This window comes from Hemitrygon akajei, chromosome 27 (genome assembly GCF_048418815.1).
Source record: "Hemitrygon akajei chromosome 27, sHemAka1.3, whole genome shotgun sequence".
NCBI classification, from domain to species: Eukaryota; Metazoa; Chordata; class Chondrichthyes; order Myliobatiformes; family Dasyatidae; genus Hemitrygon; species Hemitrygon akajei.
In genome coordinates this window covers 32,614,415-32,628,525 of record NC_133150.1, presented here as the reverse complement: position 1 = coordinate 32,628,525, position 14,111 = coordinate 32,614,415, and the positions used below count along the sequence as shown (strand labels likewise).

General features: G+C 40.7%; 1 protein-coding gene across 2 annotated transcripts in view; it reads right to left on the bottom strand.

The window, feature by feature from the left end:
• The window catches only part of rap1aa (RAP1A, member of RAS oncogene family a), a 97,651-nt gene extending 88,879 nt beyond the window's left edge, over nt 1–8,772 (bottom strand). Inside the window, exon 1 of one of the 2 annotated variants that reach the window (XM_073030595.1) lies at nt 8,650–8,772. The gene's annotated coding sequence lies outside the window, so the exon portion shown is untranslated. Of the gene's footprint in view, nt 1–8,400; nt 8,541–8,649 lie in introns of those variants that run through there. The other variant, XM_073030596.1, reaches the window with a different exon arrangement.
• Between the last annotated feature and the right edge of the window lie 5,339 nt (nt 8,773–14,111).

Here is a 14,111-nt window from a genome sequence, read left to right as displayed (position 1 = left end):
AATCGGAGGCTGTGTCCTCTGGTCAAGGCTTTTCACCATTCGATAGGTTTCAATGAGGTCTGATTTCTTCTTCTCATTCTTCTGAAATCTAGTGAATACAGGCCCAGAACCAAATGCTCTTCACATGACAAGCCATTCAATCCTGGAACTGTTTTCATGAATCTCCTTTAAACCCTCTCAAGTTTCAGCACACCCTTTCTAAGATAGGGGCACAAAACTGCCTCAACCAGTGCTTTATAAAACCTCAAGATACACTGCATACATTGTTGCTTATATACTCCAGTCCTCTTGAAATGAATGCTTACATTGCATTTGCCTCTTCACCAGTCTCAACCTGCAAATTAACTTTTAGGATATCCTGCACAAGGACTCCCAAGTCTCCCTGTGCCTCTTTTTATATTTCCTCTCCATTTAGAAAACAGTCAACCCTTTCATTTCTCTACCAAAGTGCATGACCAGTACTGCAATGCCATTTCTTTGCCCATTCTCTGAATCGGTCTGAGCCCTCCTGCAGCCCCTCTATCCTCCTCAAAGCTACCTGCCCCACCATCTATGTTCATTTTGTCTGCAAAGTTTACAAAACCATCAATTCCATCATCCAAATCATTGACATAACATAAAAAGAATCAGTCCCAACAGAGACCCCTGTGGAACATCACTAGTCTCAAGCAGCCAGCCAGCTAAGGCTTCCTTTATTCTCACCCCTTTCCTCCTGTCAATCAGACACTGCTTCATCCACGCTAGAATCTTTCCTGTAATATCATGGGCTCGCAGCTTGTTAAGCAACCTCATCTATGGTGTCTTGTCAAAGGCCTTCTGAAAATCCAAGAACACAATATCCTCCAATTCTCTTTGTCTATCCTGTTTGTTATTTCTTCAAAGAATTCCAACAGATTTGTCAGGCAAGATTTTCCCTTAAGGAAACCACACTGACTATGGCCTATTTCATCATGTACCTCCAAGTACCAAGAGACCTTAATAATTTACTCCAACATCTTTGCAATAACTGAGGTCAGACTAACCAGCATAGAGTTTCCTTACTTCTGCCTCATTTTTGAAAAGTGGAGTGATATTTGCAATTTCAGTCTTCTGAAACCATCCTGGTATCTAGAGATCCTTGAAAGATCATTACTAATGCCTCCACAATTTCTTCAGCCACTTCTTTCAGAACCCTGGGATGTACATCATCTGGTCCAAGTGACTTAATCTACCCTCAGACTTTGTTTCCCAAGAACCTTCTCTCCAGTAATGGTAAATTCACACACTTCATGCCCTCTGACAGCTGGAGCTGCCACCATCCTGCTAGTGTCTTCCACAGAGAAGGCAGATACAAAATATTTATTTGGTTCATCCACCATTTCATTGTCTTCCATTGCTAGCTCTCCAGCATCGTTTTCCAGCAGTCAACAACTGAGGTTCTACCCTGGGCCCAGCATATTGACATAATTACAAAGAAAACACAACAGCAGCTATACTTCATTTGGAGTTTGAGGAGATTTTGCAAGTTACCAATGCCGCTCGCAAGTTTCTACAGATGTACGCTGGAGAGCATTCAAACTGGCTGCATCACCACCTGGTATGGGGGTGGGGGGTGCTGGCTACTGCACAAGATTGATATAAGCTGCACAAAGTTGTAAACTCAGTCAGCTCCATTATAGGCACCAACCTCCCAAGCACCTTGGACATCAAGCAGCAATGCTTCAAAAAGGCAGCATCTATCATTAGGGACCATCATCTAAGACACTGATTACCTTCTCACTTATCAGGGAGGTGGTACAGGAATTGACCTTCGAGATTTGTGAAAATGATTTCAGCATCATACAAATACCCATGTCAAGATGCTGCTCATTGACTATAGCTCAACAATTAACAGCATCATTCCTACATTCCTGGCCCTCTGTACCTCCCACTGCAACTGGATCCTCCAATTCCTAACTGGAAGCCTACAATGTGCAGATTAGTAATAACATCTCCACCTTGCTGACAATCAACACCAGCACACCTCAGGGTTGTGTGTGTAGCCCTCTGCTCGACTCTTTCTACACCCATGACTGTGTGGCTAGGCACAGCTCAAATGCCATCCATAAATTTGCTGATGATATAACTACTGTTGGGAGAACCTCAGATGGTGACCAGAGGGCATACCAGCTAGTTGAGTGGTATCACAATAACAATCTTGCACTCAATGTCAGTAAAACCAAAGAGTTGATTGTGGACTTCAAAAAAGGTAAGATGAGGGAACACAAACCAATCCTCAGAGGGATCAGAAGTGGAGAGAGTGAGCAATATCAAGTTCCTGGGTATCAATATCTGAGGATCTAGCCTGGTCCAAACATATTAATGCAGCTATAAAAGGCAACAAGACAGTAGCTATATTTCATTAGGAGTTTGAAGAGATTTGGTTTCTCACTTAAACCACTCAAAACCATGGAGAGCATTCGGACTGACTGTATCACCGTCTGGAATGGGTGTTGGGGAGGGGCTACTGCACAGATTGTAGCAAACTGCAGAGAGTTGTAAAATTAGTCAATTCCATCACGAGTACTAGCTTCCATAATATATATCCAAGACATCTTCAAGAAGCAATGCCGCAGAAAGGCAGATTCCATCATCAAGAAACCTCACCATCCAGGAACGTCCTCTTCTCATTGTTGCTGTCAGGAAGTGTGTACAGAAGCCTAAAGGCACACACTCTGCAATTCAGGAACAGTTTCGTCCCCTCTGCCATCAGATTTCTGCATGGACATTGAACCTACCTCACTACTTTCCCCCCTCATTTTGCACTACTTAATAAGTATACTTCTTACTGTCATTTTGTCATTATGCATTGCATCGCACTGCTGTCATATAACAAATCTCAAAACATATGCCAGTGATATTAAACCTTATTCTAAATTACATCTAAATTTGAAGAACATCCAATTAGAGAAGGCATCACTAAATACAAAGATGATTCTAACATTGATAATGTGGTAATTCATTGAACATGCAAGGCATCTCAAAATAAGCATCATGAATGCAAGACATTTTCATTTTTAATTACTAAATAAAAGGAATCAGCAGATTTTTACTAAATAGAGCTCAGGCGTAGGGAAAAAACAACAAATAATCCTTAAAGAATGCACTTAATGAATGCATAATTTGATGTCTGTATCCTTCCAAAACCATCTTGACTTTATTTTTCCCTTCTTGATATTTTTCAGTAAAGAGACTTAATACCATAGGTACTGGGAAGTCAGAATTCTTACCCAAGTAGCTATTGACCAATTCTACATACAGAACCTACTTCAGTAGATATTTTAGTACTGTACTGCCACTTTAGTAGAAGACTAGCAAAAATAGCATTCATACCCCATTTTGGTCCACCAGTTTTAGTTACTAAAAAAAAAAACAGAAGTGAGGTAAAAGCAGGCAACATTTTTTCAAAATGAAACAAATTCTGGCCTCTTTCCACTAATCATTTGTTCACCAACTCCAATCTATAGCACCAATACTCATAACCAACATGCTGCTATGAGTATTAGTTTTGTAAGTTGCAGAGGAACAAATAACAGCTTATGAAAGGTTGATTATTAACATTTCTAACAGATATTCCACATCTTGTGGGGCACCATGGTAGCATAGCGGATAGCACAAAGCTTTCACAGCTTAGGGTGTTCCAGAGTTCAAAGTTCAATTTGAGCACCATTCTGTAAGGTGCCTCTTTACATCCTTCTCGTGAACTAAGTGAGGTTTCAACAGGTGTTCCAATTTTCTCCCATAGTTCATATATGTACCATTAGATCAGTCATTGTAAATTGTCCAGTGATTAGGTTAAGGTTAATCGGGGTTGTGGAATTGCTAGGTAGTGTGGCTTGAAGGGTCAGACAGCCTATTCCTTGCTGTATTGCTAAACAAAATCTTTTAGATCAAAAACTGACAAAATCAAATTCTTCTGAGTTTAGAAAATATTTCAAATATAGGAATTGTACCAAAAGAGAACAGGACAGCACAAGCATGTTACAACAGGGACACCTGCAAACTAAATGCTTCTTCTCTCCCCACCCCCACAAACAAACCCTAGAAGGTCATGATGTAGTCACAGAGCTGTGGTTCCAGGCTTATAGGACCTATAGCCCAAGGTTGTTTTCCAAAGTCACCACAGAAGTTTAAGTTCAAGGTGGTTTTATTGTGCAAAACATCCAAGCACAAGATTGTATCACAAGGAAATACATGAGATGAGCAAGAAAAACAGCTTACAGTAAGAGAAGAAGAAACATTGCAAGCAATTTACATGCAAACTGAATACAGCAGAACTGACAGCCAATGTTCCATGATCAACAGTGGGAAGGTGAATACTTGGGAACACAGAATAGTCAAAATTTACAGGCTGAATTAAAGAAGTTACAGGGATATTTAAAGTAACAGTTATGTAGATTAAAATTAAAATTGTTATTACAATTCCCAGGGGATTAAGGCATCAGTGAGAACATACAGGAAAGTAGGACCTGGTGCAAGGTCTTGCAATATGCATTCATGTAAAGTTAATTAATAAAGATTTACTCAATGAGAAGGTAAGACAACAGGCAAGGGTGAAACTCAGCAACTGAGTGGGAAACAAAGTAAAAAAAAAGCCAAGATTTGTAAGCCACCTTTTACCCAATTTCTACACAAATTTCAATTGTCACAATGCCGTTTTAAAAATCACTATTTCCATATTATACAAAATTATCCAAAAATGTTTTCCAAAAGACAAAGCAAAACATTTCTTCCTTCAAAATAAAAACAAAAACTTTACACAGTTAATATAATTGAGGAAGTTTGCACTACTAGTTTCAAGTCAAAACATGCTACTTTAAGCTTCTTAGGCTCGGACACATTCAAGAATCTGACAGCTTAGTTAGTAATGACAGTAATCAGTGTGAAATTTCATGACAATTGCAGAGGGGAAAAAAGCATGGACTTTCCCATTTAACTTATCAAAAGTATCTGATTTTCATCTTGTACCAATCTCATTCTAGGAGGAAAACGTTAACCAAAACATGCAAGTTATTCCATTTTAAAATGGCCTCATAAAATACTGCCCAACTCTGTACAATCCTACCAAATTGAGAGCCTTTGCCAGTTTTGTTTTAATTTAAAACTTCTTTCAAATGTGTTTATTCCTCTCTCCACCCTGGGCAGCAACCTTACTGTTTATTTAGCATTTGTCTGCTTGTTTTTTTTCAAAAAAAAAACACGATGCCAAGTTGCTAGCTCAACACTCATCCTGGCCTGGATGGAAAGCATGTAAGGACCCTGCCAACTTGCCTCAGAGTCCAGTGCAGATGCCACTACACCACCAGCTAGTTTTTCCAAATGACAAAAGCTTTTGTAGCATTCTTCTGGTACAGTTAGAGTATTATCAAAAAGCAATCATTTCCCAGCTACAGTGAAATTCTATTATGGTTTAAATACTGAAATTATTTCTGATATTATAGTTGCAGAAGGCATTTAATGTAACCATAGAAGGCAGTACCTAACTGAAAACTTGGTACAAAAGCGAAAAATCCAAACTGGTTATCATTTAATAGGCATCAAACACTGAACATTACAATTTCAATAAAGTGCTAACCACTTAGTCCCCTATATTAAAAAAGATGCTGATTAAGCTGAATTGGACATGCATTTTAAATACACCATAAACTCAATAACTCCAGTTACTTTTTTTTAAGTGCTTTCATCATTGGCAAAAATTTTAAATTAACACTTAAAAAGTTATTGCAATTTCCATGTTGTTACACTGTAGCACAAGAAATGTCAAATCTTCAAAATAACACTTCAAAACTTCGCATTGCTCAAACCCCAAATGGAATTCCAATGCTCCCCAAACTACACTCAAAAAACACACTGCAACTTTGGCACATTAAGGTGGACAGAGATTTTCACACTCACCCATTTTACTTACTGAACTCACGCAGGATTTCAAACTAAGATATTAGAAGTGAAGCTACATTTCCCAAATGCCACCATGTTCACCTCAGGACAACAGCAATAACTTACAAAGCACTAATCAGAAGCTGTAATATAATAGGATCTTTGCATATACATTACAGAATAAGGAAGAACCCAGCAGCCAATCAACACACAGAACAGTCACAGGTTTGAGCAAATGTCTTATAATACAGCATATTATACTTGGGGGAGTTTTATCTGCACAACTCAGAAGTATTCTATGCTATTTACATTAATAAAATGTAGAGAAAATAAGCCAGAAATTAGTTTTTAATTTCTATAATTGGGAAAGTTTTCAGCATTCAAATAAAGATATGAGAATACCGTTAATCAAGGTGTACAGAAACCAACTTTAATTACAACTTACTTTTATTTTATTGACTGTTCATAGTCCATTTCAGATTCTTCAACTTCACTAATGAATACCTCCATTCTCATCCACATTGATTTTTAAGTTCTCATACGATGTTGGAGAACTTAAAACTCATCCATACATTCAAGGATTAGTCCTTTCATACAACTAAGGTTGGTTAGTATAAACAGTTAGAGCAAGCAGCAAAACAGTTTGCAGTGATATTACACTCCAAAACACTTCAAAGTTGTATCAAGCAAAATACGACTCTAACCCAAGGTGAGCAAATATTACGTCAGATGACAGAAGCAAGTTTTTAAGAAAAGTTTATTATGTAAGGGAGGCAGTACAAGATAATTCAAGAGTGATATTAGCAGTCAATAGCGAAGTGACCAAAAGTAGAGATGTTCAAGAGGTTGTAACTGGAATACAGCCCCAACCAGCACCTGACAAGACCAAACAATCTCAGCTGGGTTCAGGCAAGGCTGTGCCAGCCCAGCACAGTACCTCATTCAGGACAATATGATTTCCTCTCTATTACCACATGTGTTCTTCATTCTTGATTAACAGCACTGTGTAGGAAGTTTTTTTTCTTCCCTGCAAATGCCTCCAGGTCAGGTATGGAAAAAATTACAAGTAATCTGGCTTGCTTTGACCATGGTCAAATTTAAATGTTATAATCAAGCAGACCTCCATGCTGAAGAATCAGAATATTTCACAAGGTTATATAGCTGGAAAGGATTACAGAAATGAGGGACAATATCACTGAAGATTGTTTTAATTCACAGCAGTGCTTAACTGGGAGCAAATGTAGGTCACTAATCAGAGGGATGGTGGGTAAACAGGACAGTGCTAGTTAAGATATGGACAGCACATTGGGATGACCTGATTTAGAGGATAGAATGTTCCAGCTACATAAAGTATTTTATACAACATACTCATTCATTCTGTAATAATTGCTACTCTTACTCTGAAAGATATACATCAGATTTTACAAATCAGATTAAATAAAACTTACTCAATTCTCTGGATAATCCCAGAAAAAAATGCTTTAAATGCACCACATCAATAGGCATGTTCTCTCAAAGTGCTTCCTTAAGTACCTTTTTAAAACTATTCCAGAATTGGACCATACAAGTGGTGAACCTATACTTAAGTGAATGCTATTAATTGGGACCTCCCTACACATCACATTTTCCTCTTAAGTGACCCAATTCATTTTTCATTATCCAAGTGCTCAGTGTATTTAATTAACTCAAAAAATAGCAAAATATACTTACACACCATGACACAATACACAAAACCATATACCAATATGGGCCAGCATGCCCAAAAGCCAAAAAGTAACAAGTCTTTAAGTTATTAAACACTATTACGGAAGGTGGATTGATGGAAATAATGGGATTTGATTTTAAATTAAACTTAACCCAAGCAAGTTATCTTAACGTATCTGGGCACATAACTTTACCCTGACATCCAACTCTCAACTGCACAGCTTTCGTTAGTTAAGAGAAACTCAGAAAAAAGTCTAACTGAAAAGACAAGAGTGAGAGAGCAAGAGAAAGCACGTTAACGTTTCAGATCGGTGACCGAAGTCACTGACCTGAAACGTTAACCCTGTTTCTGTGACTACTCTGAATGCTGGCCGATTAGTTAAGTATTTCCTGAAATAAAGTTTCACAGGCTTATTACACTGCCCTGTCTTTCCCCCTCCCCAAACAGCATGTTTACTTTTGCCAGTATAGTCGATAGTGATAAACTTTACAGGGGTTTCCTGCCTGGCTTTTTTTTAATTTAAAAAATACTTGTACCCGGACACAACTCAGCCACACGGGAAGCAGCAACAAGAATCGGCTCCCCACCCCAGGACCGGGCAGGGCCCAAGGGTGCTCTCCTGCTAAAGAGCGCAACTCCCTCATCTCCCGGGCTCTGGCTTGTTATGGGGAGGAGGAGCAGGCCCGGCGGCCTCACCTCCCGAGTGACGCCCGCCCCCCGGGACCAGGGTCATTAACCCCCCACCCTACGTCCCCTCCCTAAACTATGCCCAATCGCCGTGATCGTCCTCCCCGCCTCACATGTTCTCGGACCGGGGTGCCCCCCTCGCTCGGGCTCCGGGGCCTGTTGGGGAGCGGTGGCAACTGCTCGATGCGAGGAAGGCGGTGGCTCCAACCGCAGCGCCGCCTGGCCGGACGCTGCCTCATCTTCTCCCTCTCGCCCGCCCTACTCCGCCGCGAACGGGCCCGTCCTGCCTCCGCGGTGTGGTGGGCAGCGGCCGCGCTCTCCCCCGCCGCCCCTCCCCGTCCAGCCCACCCCACAGCCGGTACCTCGGGCTCACTCGGTCCGCTCCGCTCCTGTCACTCCGGCTCCGGCTGCACCCGCTCGAGCTCCCTCCCCAACGTCACCGCCAGCCTCGCTCTGGCGCACCTTAAAAGGGAAATAGCTCTTAAAGCGGCAGTGGCCCCACAAGCAAAGGCACACACCCAAATTCACACTCACGGGCCCAGACCCCTATCCATATCTATCTCTCTCACACACAATTGTGCTCAATAGACATGCGCACTCACACATATAACTTTAATCTCTCACACTTTGATCTCGCCACACTTTCAATCTCTCTCACTTACAGTCAAAGCACCCTTTAATGACTAGTTCATACTTGCACATATAAAACACTCAAAGTCACGCTTACACCTTTCTGTCACATATAAACTCTCAATCTTATTCTTACACGATCATCACCTGGCCACTGCCTGTAAGGAGTGTGTATATTCTCCCGGTGACCGTGTGGGTTTCCTCCCACAGTCCAAAGACCTACTGATTGGTAGGTTAATTGGACATTGTAAATTGTCCCGTGATTAGACTAGGGTTAAAACGGGGGTTGTGGGGCAGCAAGGCTCGAAGGGCCATTCAGCCCTGCTCAATAAAATCAATATTAAAAATACTGTATCCAAATTCTCACAAGTACCACACACACACACACACACACACACACACACACACACACACACACACACACACACACACACACACACACACACACACACACACACACACACACACACACACACACACACAACCAGGATTAGCCATGTTTCCAAGCTTATTCATTTCTCTGTACATTCTCATCTTCAAATTCTCACCCACACTTTCCAATTCACACACAATTCCATGTCCTTACCCAAATTCTGTCATCCACCCCAAACACTATGACTCACACACATTTATACACAACAAAACTTCCATCCAAGCTCTTCATATGAACACGCAAATTCACTCACGCTCTCTTTCAAAACTTTAAACATAATTAAACCTAAGCAAATCTACACATCTGAATCTACATACACCCAATTTCACACAGGCAAATAGCGTGCTGTGCAAAAGTCTTAAATACATATATAGAGCTGTATTATGCCTTTCCAATTACCAAATAACACTTAATAGTACTGAACTAATACAAAGCTAAGTAATCTTATTTCTGTTTCCCAACCACCTTCCTATTTTAAACAATATACTGTACTGTGCAAAATTCTTAGCCACCCTCACTAGATATATGTGCCTAAGACTTTTGCATAGTACTGTATATAAACTAGTACACATCAACCAAACGATACACAAACTCCCGTCTACACCATCACATGCTTAAATGCACTCATTCACTCCAATGCACATGCACCAAAACACACACAATTACCTATACACCTAATAATCACACACACACTGCTAGAAACTAATATGTGCCCAATATATGCACGTGTATGCAAATGGAGATTAAGAGATTAAGATATGCCCAATTTTGCATCAGCACACACACACACACACACACACACACACACACACACACACACACACACACACACACACACACACACACACACACACACACACACACACACACACACACACACACACACACACCAAGATAGGCTCAAACTTAATTGTTCACACACCCAGGCCATTATCATCCTACCCAAGGCTGAACTCATTCAAACTCACATCTAAGCTCGCACAAACTAATTCATACTCACAAACTTGTACAAGTTCATAAACTCACACAGAATAAAACAATAAACCATCAACTCCATGTTCAAACTAAGTAGTAGAGTATGCTGCAGAAGTTGTGAATTTCTAAATGAGATGTTTAAACAAGATATCATCTGTAGCCTCAAAAGAAATTTAAAGATCCATTGATACCAATTTGAAGAAAACCAGGCATGTATTCCTCCATGTCTTGGCCAATGTCCGTTTCTTAACCAATATCATTTAAAAAAGCAGATTATCTGGTCTTTACTTCTGTGGTCCAAGAATTTCCTGAGTACAGCCTGACCCCAGAGCATTAAATATTAAAATTGTGAGCACATTTCTAAAAACATTACTCTGACTATAAAAGATTTTGTAAATGTCCTTATTTGATTAAATTTAATTAAGTAGCTGGTGTTTAAGGCAGCAATGAAGATCCTCCATCTCTGTCCATCCTTTGCCACATAGGAATCTTCACTACCATTTTGTAACAATTTTTTTTGACCAGTCGGGGTTGTTAGCGCTGAGAACATGGAGTTCTGGTGAACCACACTTAGTCTGGCCTCTGCCCTTATTGATCTGCTCAGCATGGGTAAACCCACCAAGAACCAAAGAACAAAGCCCTGACTCCAGCCAGCATAGCTCCCTGGGTCACTGAGGCACACAAACCTCCACACCGCAACAAGGCTGTGGTCCTCCGGGAGGTATTTGAGTTGCTATAGAAATGCAAGTTGTTGTTGCTGGTTCAATTGCGTTTCTCAGGTAAATCTACATGCGTCACATATGCTCAGGCACAAACAGAGCCAGAAGAGCTCATTGTGCAAACATAGTTAAATATAAACACACAGGCTAAATCAGGAGGTTTAAGCACTTCCACAGTGCAGTGGTGGTATTGACCTCTAATACCACCTCCACTTAACTGAGTAATATTGTGAAGATAAGCCTACCATTTTAACAAAATATCTAACACACCTTGCTGTCTGCTGCAAGTTACCAGAGAGCTAAAACATGGCTACCAGTAAACGTAAACTGTTGGATATTTGGTGCACCTGCAGGATGACATCAGGCATCAAACATGTCTTTGTTAATACTCTGTCCAATTACAGAATTAACAGGCCCACAATGTACTCATGACCTGCTCAAATCATTGAGCCTCCTAACTTTACAAGCAGGATCCATGGGATAGAGTCAGAATCAGGTTTAATATTACTGGCACACAGTATGTCATTAAAGTTGTTAACTTAGCAGCAACAGTACAGTGTAATATGTGAATTAATAAATAAATAAGTCATAGTAAGTAGATATGTATACTAAATAGTTAAATTTAAAATATTGCAAAAACAGGGGAAAAAATGAGGTCACAAACAAAGGAAAATCTGCAGATGCTGGAAATCCGAGTAACACCCACAAAATGCTGGAGGAACTTAGCAGACCAAGCAGTATAGTCCGTACTTTTTCCATAGATGCTGACTGGCCTGCTGAGTTCCTCAAGCAATTTGTAGGTGTTATTTAAAATAAAAATGACGTAGTGTTCAAGGATTCAACGTCCATTCAGAAATCAGATGACAGAGGCGACAAAGCTGTTCCTGAATCACCGAGTGTGTGCCTCAGGCTTCTGTACCTCCTTCCTGAGAGTACCAATGAGAAGAGGTGATGAGGGTCCTTAATAATGGACACCGCCTTTCAGAAAATGTCTTGGATACTATGGAGGCTAACACCCATGAAAGAGCTGACTATTTTACAACTTTCTGAAGCTTCTTATGATCTTATGCAGTAGCCAGCACCCTCCACCCCATACCAGACAGTAATGCAGCCTATCAGAATACTCCCCGTACTACATCTGTAGAAGTTTTCAAGTGTTTTAGGTGTCAAACCAAATCTCTCAAACTCCTAATGAAGTATAACCCCTATTTTGCCTCCTTTATAGCTGCATCGACGTGTTGGGTCCAGGTTAGATCCTCAGACATATTGATACACAGGAACTTGAAATTGCTCATTCTGATTCCTCTATGAGGATTGGTTCCTCATAGAAGAATGAATGAATATTGGTTGAATTCAATAAACACACAAGCTTTTCCTGTTTAGTTTTGCCAGGCTCATGCCTGCTCTCTGAGATGGACATAGATTATCACACTGTATTTATAGACAAAGATGATATCCTAGTGTTCAGTAAATTCCAAATACAGATGATCCAGTGAATTTTTTCAGTTGTTGTTGAGTAATATTGGTATGAGAGAGTTGCTGATATAATCTATTTAAAATTAAGTATTGAACACAATTTGGGCCGGCTGGTGGCGCAGTGACATCAGCGCTCGACTCCAGAATGGAGGTTACTGGGTTCGAATCCAGTCCGGCCATTCCCCGAGTATGCTTTCCATCCGTGCAGGGTTGAGTGTTGAGCTCGCAACTCCACCTCGTAAAATAAAGAAAAATACTGCGAAATGTCTGTGTGAGGAGTGGAGCGCCACGCTGTCTTTCACTCCGCCCCTTGTAAGGCATGAAAATGCCCAACGCTGGCCTCTCAGGCCTGGGTCGATGTCATCATCATCATCAGTAGTATAATGGTTAGCATAACACTATTACAGTGGCACAACCCGGGTTGGATTCACGCCAATGCCTGTACGTTCTCCCCGTGACTATGTGGGCTTCCTCCCGTGCTCTAGTTTCACCTCACGTTCTAATGACGTACAAATTAATAGGTTAATTGTTCACATGGGTGTAATTGTACAGCACAGGCTTGTTGGGCCTGCAAGGCCTGTTACTTCATTGTATCTCTAAATAACAAATAAAACAATTCAAAAGCTCCACATTGCACTTTGGACTATCTTAAGGTCTTGAAAGATACAATTAAGTAGTTCTTTCTTCCTTTTCGAGGACCCAGATTAAAATTCTACTCATTAAATTGGATTGGGTCTGGTAAAAAGATGGAAGTTTGCGTCACACTATCCAAGTAGTCAATCCCCAGCTAAAATCTCATTGAATTGAAATCAAGTTAGCAGGCTCATCCGGAGAGCCAAAGGATACTACAGAACATGAATACAAAGAAACAGAAGCTTGAGCAGGCCATTCACCCCTCATTATGCAATGTGATTATGGCTGACCTATGCTGGCCTCAGCTTTTCTTCAGCACCATTCCCCCACCGCTCTCAGTTTCCCAGTCTTTCAAGTTTTGTGCAGCTGAATGATAGAATCTCAGAGAGGGTAGAAATGAATGTGAATGTGGAGAGAACTGATGCACCATCAATAACTCTCTCTGAGACGTAAAGGCGAGATATCGGTTTTTATCGACTGGAAGAAGGAACAAGCAGTGGTTGACCACCATACTACACCCTGGAGACTGAGAGACCGGGCTCAGGCCTCAATCGCCTTTATACGGGGGTCTGTGGGAGGAGCCACAGGAGCAGTCAGCAGGGGGCATGTCCAGACAGGTATATGTAGTTCACCACAAGAACAAAAAGGTTTAGGATATCATTAATATAAAACTAGGTGCATTACAGTTTGTGCAGGCACATTGACTGAAGATCCATTTCCATGCTGTATCTTTCTATGGTTCTATGGGCTTATCATTTTGGACAAAGAGATTTTGAACAATATACAATAGACAAATCATAAAGACTGTATGAGTCAAAGTGGACTGTGAAGTGTAATTATTATGTAAGCTAGCAGAATTTTGTGGGGCAGATTGGGTTGAGAAGAAGGCCTTTACAGATTCATCACCGATGGTACATGGATAACTTTGAAGGCTCAGTGAAGTAGGTGGGATTCCCAA